This window comes from Enhydra lutris, unplaced genomic scaffold, assembly GCF_002288905.1.
Source record: "Enhydra lutris kenyoni isolate GAN:26980312 unplaced genomic scaffold, ASM228890v2 scaffoldscaffold20, whole genome shotgun sequence".
NCBI lineage: Eukaryota > Metazoa > Chordata > Mammalia > Carnivora > Mustelidae > Enhydra > Enhydra lutris.
The window spans coordinates 16593336-16600796 of NW_019154104.1; positions in this window are offsets into that span (position 1 = coordinate 16593336).

The window sequence follows — 7461 nt, forward strand, 5'->3', positions numbered from 1 at the left end:
CGCTCTCTCATTCTCTTTCAAATAAATGAATAAAATCTTTAAAACATTGACAACAACAATCCTGCTGGGCCACATCCTGGCCCTTTTAAGTCATTTCTGGAGGCAGGACCCAGGTGTGATGATTTTGTAGAGCTCCCCAGAGGGTTTCAATGTCAGTGCAAGGTTAGACACCCCTGATTTAGAGTTAGAGAGTCTTGTTTCAACTGTGTGACTTAAAGTAAGTTGTATGCAATGGATGAATCACTAAATTCTACCCCTGAAACTAATAATACAGTAAATGTTAATAAAGATTAATTTTTAAAAGCAAATTTGCTAATTTGGCAAAGCCTGAACTTCCTTCTTGATTTACCAATAATAAAATGGTAGTTTCCTTCATGATAAAAGGTATTAACTATTATCAGTCCTACCTATCTCAGAGTTTCTTGTGAGGGTCAGGTGAGACGGGGTGTGTTCTTTGGAAACTGGATATTGCTCTGAAGACATGTCCCATCACACTTAGAAGAAAATCTAAACTCTTTACCCAACTCACGCAACTCCCCCAGACCTGTTCCTACTCCCTCTACCTCAACCCTCATTTTCCACCTTCCCTCCCCCAGCTCATGCCACTCCAGCCCAACCAGCTTCCTGTCTGTTCCTCCACCTGCCAAACTGGCTGCTGCTAGTTCCCCCATAATTTCAAAGGTCTGCTCCATCCCAGCAATCTGTTCTCTATTCCAATGTGACCCCTCCAGAGAGGCCATCCCTGACTACTCTCATGTAACCACCACCATCCACCACATTCCCTGAGGCACACTCTATCCTCTTACACTGCTTTATTGTTATAACACTCATCAGTACTTGAAATTATATTATTCATTTGTTTAGATGTCTTTTATCTGTCTCCTCCACTATAAGCTTCATTAAAGCTGGGATTTAGATCCTTAGTGCCTAGAAGGGAGACAGACAACAGACCAAAGAAACAACAGGATAGTTGCATAATGTAATAAACCCTATAAAGGAAAAAAGCAGGGAGTGTGTGAAAAAGACTAACTAGAGGCCCAAGATAGTGTTTGGATAGAGAAGTCAGGCAAGTTGTCTTTAGGGAAACTGCAACCTGATGGATGAACAAGTCAGCCATGGGGAAGCTGAGGAATTATATTCCAAGCAAAGGGAACAATAAGTGCAAAGGTCCAGGGGTAGGAAAGAGCCCGACATGCGTGAGGAACAGAGAGGAGCCCAGTGTAACTGAGGCAGAGAGAATGGTGTGGGAGGAGGTAGGAGAGGCAGGTAGGGGCCAGGTCACACAGGGCCTCAAAGCACTCACTGGTTTGGATTTTAGTCCAACTGCACTTGGAAGCCATTGAAGGGTTATGTTGACATGGGATATAACCAAGAAGCTAAATAGAAAATGCACTGAGCAACCAAAACCACAGAGGGAAGCAGCTAACTTATCTCAGAACCTGCCAAAGTCCCAGTTGAGTTTCTGAGGCAGCAGGGCCGGGAGTTGGTAAACTGCGTATTCAGAATACTATCCAAGAGAGGTGTTCATGCAGGATGCTGTGTGTCTTGTCCCCAAAGTGAACCATCCAGGAGGAGGCATCAGACAGCAGCCAACCAGAGGAAAAGCAAGAGAATCCAACGTGCAAGTTTCTTGACTATGGCAATGAGAAAAGATTACTGCAGAAAAAGTAATAAGGGAACTGTGTTCTTTATAGAAGGGAAGAGCCTTAAGGCCTGTAGTAGAGGAAGCAGGAAAGCTGTATTTGGTTCGCAGCAGTATTCCATAGGCGAGCAATGCCCTGCTGGAGTCACATCCACAGAAGGAAGCATGAGCTCTGCCCAGGACAGAGTGTCGGCACACAGCCAGGACCAGAGAAGGTCAGGGTCCAGCTTCCCCAGAGGGCAGCTGAGCATTGCCCAGAGGATCTCCAGACCAATCCATACACCATATGCATTTGTATGCGAGGGTCTAAGAGCAGAGGCTAAGGTTGAAGAGAGAGCAGGGTCTGCTGGCTGTGAACACTTCTGGGTATCAATGACCACGAGATGGAAGCCTGCTCGGCCTGCCCCATGGGATGTTCAGACTGGCCTGGGCTTGATGGAAATCTAAAGAAATTTTTTTTTAACACCTGGCAGGAAGGAAATCAAGATGAGTTACTTGGAATTCATTTCCAACCCAGGGGCTGGAGTGACATGGAGAGCAGGAATTTCTTAATCTGCCTCTGACTAGCTGAGGGATCCCACAAAAAGCACATTACACAGTTTGGTTTTCTTCTTTTTTTCCCAGCTTTATTGAGTTATAATTGTCATACCCTTTAGTTTTCTTATCTGTCATAAAGAAAAGGGAAAACTCCTTGCAAGAAACAGCTAATATATCTCAAGGTAAAAACCAAATGAATTCTTTTTTTTTAAGATTTTATTTACTTATTTGACAGAGATCACAAGTAGGCAGAGAAGCAGGTGGACATGGTGGGGGGGGGGTGGAAGCAGGCTCCCCGCTAAGCAGAGAGCCCAGTGCAGCTGGATCCCAGAACCCTGGGATCATGACCTGAGCGGAAGGCAGAGGCTTTAACTCCCTGAGCCACCCAGGCACCCCACCAAATGAATTCTTAACCAGAATTCTAAATCAGTATACTGGAGAGATTTGTGTGTGTGAGTGTTAAGGTGTGCGTGTACACATATATCATATATTTATTTATATATGCTAATAAATATTATATATGCATATATATGGTATCATTTATCAAGCACTTACTATTGCCAGATGCTAGTCTAAGTACTTTAAGTATATTTTCTCATATAACGTTCATGATATATGAGATAGATACCATTTTTATCCCCATTTTATAGCTGAGCAAACTAAGGCACAGAAGTCAGGCAGCATGTCCAAGATCACTTTGCAAGGGCATAGCTGGGATTCTGTCCCATGAGTCTGTCTCCAGAGCCCGTGGTCTGGAATGAGCAGCCCACACTGATCATAGGTATATTAAGAGGAATCATTTGAGACAAATGTCTGGAGCCAAAGTAAACTATGGCCCTGAGAAAATAGGCTGGTTCAGCTTTATTATCAACCATTAATTGACCACAGCTCTCAGTTAAGAGGCAGGATGGGCTGCGAGTTTGGTTAGCTGGTTCCAGCCCTGCCTATGCTTCTGGTTGGCTGCTGACCTCGGACCTTGGACCAGCCATTTTTCCTCCCTGGTACTCAGGATCCTCTTTTGTAAAGTAAACGAATTTGCGGGGCAGAACCCTTAAGACCCCTCCAGCATTCACATTCCACGATTCTTTGAGTCTGTAAGCAATGTCCAGCCTCCCATAGACTGACATGGAGGGCACAGTTGAGCAAGCCCCTGGGCTGAATACCCTCTGTACCCTGCTGGAGGCCCTCTCTCCACCCTTCTCTGCCCTGCCCCATGCCCAGGCTGCACCAGCTGCATCCCTGGGGCTCCACGGTCTTCTGTCTTACCATTGGGTTTGGCCACTGGTAAGCATGGGCAGGAGACAGGGAGGCCAAGAAGAGAGAGGCTCAGATATCTGTTCCCCCCACCTCTCTCTCTCTCTCTCACTCTCTCTCTCTCTCTCTGTCACACACACACACACACACACGTCACTTACTGTGTGTGCTGCTGCTCTTTGGGTCTGCATTCAGGCAGTGGCTGTGTTCCTCTCCTGCCACAGCTCCTGTCGGGGCCCTTCTGCCCAGCCCTAGCTCTCACTGGCCTGCAGGAATACCCACACTGGACCCCCTTAGACCTGGGAGCAGTGACGGCTTTCTGCTCTGCTAGTGCCCTGCTGCTTCCCCACCACTTGATGGGTCCCTACTGCCTGTCCCTTCTCTAAGCAGTTCATTCGTTCAACACTGCATTTCAACCCCTGAACATGCATCTATTCCCCATCTGACCGCTGCAGCCCCCATTGGTAGGGAGGTGGTTTCCCTCCTTGTCATTGCTGCCATGACATCAGAAATTTCTCCATGTCCCAGGAGTTGCAGACTCCAACACAGGAACCCCACAACACAGAAATCTACCCCCCCATCAAAGTCATACAGGCTTCCCCACCAAGCCCTACCACTAGCTACGGACCTAGAGATTGGCACTTTCAGAGTAAAGAAGCAGGAGTCCCCAATTCTCCCACAGTGCTAGGAGCATCAACACCAGTACTCTATCAGCCAATCTATAAAAAACCCTCTTCATCTCTGAAAGAGAGATGACATGGAGTCTGACCGATCTGGGTTTGAATCTTGACTCAGCTGCTCACTGGCTGTGGCTTTCCTGTGTGTTAGATTCCTCTTCTGTGAATTGGGGATAATGATATTTGCTCTCAGGCTAGCTGTAAGGATTGACTAAAACAGCCCATGCAAGGGCTTAGTACAATGCCTGGCAAATACTAAGCAGACGCTCAATAAATGGTTGATTCCCTTTCTCTATTAGGCAACGGGGAGGAGTGGGGGAGCCATGAAAACAATTTGATGAGGTAAAGTGGCTTCTCCAGAAATACTATACCACCTCCTTCAGTTATGTAGTGGAATAGCCAGGGACTGGTATGGCTGTGGACCAACACAGGGGAGGAAAAAAAAAAAAAAAAAGAACAACTCAACAGAAAACAGGCCTTTGTCAAAACAAAAAAAAAAAAAGCAAAAAAAAAAATTACAATGCTCAAACCCAACTGCAGCAAGCAATTACAGAACAATAGTTAAATACTTTCTATAATTAGAGAGAGAAACTATCACAAGTGATCAGAGCGCCTTTGTCTGCACTGACCCTCTATACCCAAAGATCTTGGCTCACGTGAGATAGAAGCTGGGGAAAGAGGCTGGGGATTTTGTGTCTCTTTTTCTTGAGACATTAAATCTCACACCACCCTTCTGTTGCCAAGAAAGAAGGGCAGAGGAGACAGTGAGGACCCCCTTACCAGAAAAGAAAGGTAATTGGAAACATGACTTATGTCAAGGGCTAATTCGATCCTGAAAGAGGAAAGGGTCTTACAGCTTCCCCCGAGAGCTGCTGACACCTGGTCCTACCCTGAGGAGGGGTGGGCTGACGTTTCTATGGGAAGACGAAGCACGTGGGTGTTGGCCTCCGCCTATCATGCCTCTTTTGCTGAAGTCTGAGCAAATCCTTACCGTTAACAAGGGATACTCTGGACAAAAGCAAAGGAGAAGATATGCCCACAAACATTCGTGTTAGAGAATTGCTCTCTTGGTTGTGACAGAAGGACCAAGCTAGCTTCCTTGCCCTGAATCTCTCTGCCTGCCCAGGCACTGCTTTTCTCCTGGGTCCCCAGGTTCCTCTTCCCTTCCTTCTCCTCGGTCCCACCTAACTCAGACACTTCCTTCTATATACCCTTCCTGTCTTTCCCTTCCTCACCATTATTGTTATCACAAGCATTGTCAAGCTCCCCATGCATCCCCACGTGTAGACTTTTCCACAGACTTCCATCTGGTCCCACTTCCTCCAGACTCCTCTTCCTCATAGACGTTCCACAAACCACCACCTAAAATACTGCATTTACTATGGCATTCTCTACACTGGGACTTTCTCAGCTACGGTACAGGTGCCCCTGGTAGGCACTAGACAATTTTAGGTGGTGTAGTACACACACTTTGAGTTCTGCCCAGGTCCTCTTTACCAGGCCAGTATCCTCATTACTCAGCTCCTGTGAGTATTGGCCGCTGACAGTTCACAGCTGCCCCATCCTCCAGAAAATTAATAGGGTGGAAGGGCGCTGCCTCATTGGGAAATATCTGGAAGGTTACACCCTCACCCATTCCCACATTGTGCTCTCAGGAAGGTATCCTGTTTCTTGAATACTGGGATGCCACAAACTGTTTCTTTGGGAGAAAACTGGGCCAGTCTGGAAAAATCTAGGACACCTGAAGTTCAGTTCCACAAGAGGCCATGGAGACCTAATTGTCTTCCACTCTGTACCTGGAAGAAACAATTATTGGGTGTCTACCGTGTCCCAGGTACTGAGCTACTATTAAGCACCAGGTCTTGTTCTGAGCATACTGATAGAAATAATGTGACTTTCCCGCCCTACTGAAAAGCCCACAGCCTGATGGTGGACACAGATTATTGTTTTTTAATTTTACAATCAATTTTTAAAGTGCAGTATAGACATGTATAAAGTAAAGCTGGGCAGGAGGGGGGCGGTGGGGAAGCAGGGGCAGGCGGGGAGCTCCTCTGTTTCTATTAGAATGGAACACGATAAAGTTCAGGATTCATCAGTTGGGTTCCAGTGTAGACTCTCACACGCACTAGCTGAGAGCCCCCAGGCAAGTCAGTGATGGTGTCCGCTAGCCAAAAAAAAAAAAAAAGCGCAATTGAAATGCCCTTTAAAAAGGATGGAGTCAGGGCGCCTGGGTGGCTCAGTGGGTTAAGCTGCTGCCTTCGGCTCAGGTCATGATCTTGGAGTCCTGGGATCGAGTCCCGCATCGGGCTCTCTGCTCAGCAGGGAGCCTGCTTCCTCCTGTCTCTCTGCCTGCTTGTGATCTCTGTCTGTCAAATAAATAAATAAAATCTAGAAAAAAAAAAAAAAGGCTGGAAGGCTACATATCAACTTAATGGACATAGTGTCTGGGGAATAAGATTCCAGATGGTTATTTTCTTCTGTTTGTTTTTCTATTTTTCAAACTTTCACAGAGAACAGAATCCTTTTGAAATCAGAAAAAGAGAATCACTAGATTTTTTTTAATGTGATTTAGTTCTCAGAGTATGTTCCAATGTGCACTCTCCAAAGGCATCTCTCCTCCTTCCCTTACTTTATCTGTTTATCTATCTATCTGGCAGAGTTCACCAAAGGGTAGTTTTTAGGACCACCTTCTTCCAGATCCCCTGGAAGTCTTTTTTTTTTTTAAGATTTTATTTATTTACTTGAGGTGGGGTGAGCACACACAGAGGGAAAAGCAGACTCCCTGCTGAGCAAGGAGCCCCATGTGGGTCTCCATCCCAGGACTCTGACCTGAGATAAAGGCAGATGCTTAACCGACTGAGCCACACAAGAGTCCTTGAAAGTCTTCTTAATAGACAAATTCCAAGCTCTCCTCCCTGGATTCAGATGGCCTGGAGTAGGGCCCGGAAATCTATATTTTGACAGGCTCCCTAAATGATTCTAGTCTCGCATAAGCCCGAGAACCACTATTGAGGTGAATGAAAAATTCTTTTTTTTTTAAAGATTTTATTTATTTACTTAACACAGAGAGAGAGAGAGAGAGAGAGATCATAAGTAGGCAGAGCAGCAGGCAGAGAGGCAGAGAAGCAGGCTCCCTGCTGAGCAGAGAGCCTGATGTGGGGTCGATTCCAGGACCCTGAGATCATGACCTGAGCTGAAGGCAGAAGTTTAACCCACTGAGCCACCCAGGTGCCCCTGAATGAAACATTCTATCTACATTAATTTTCCAGATAAGTAGGGCTTATCCACACATACAACTTTTTTCTAATTTTATACTTCCTTGTAAAATAAGTTCGCTGAGTAGAGTTTAAG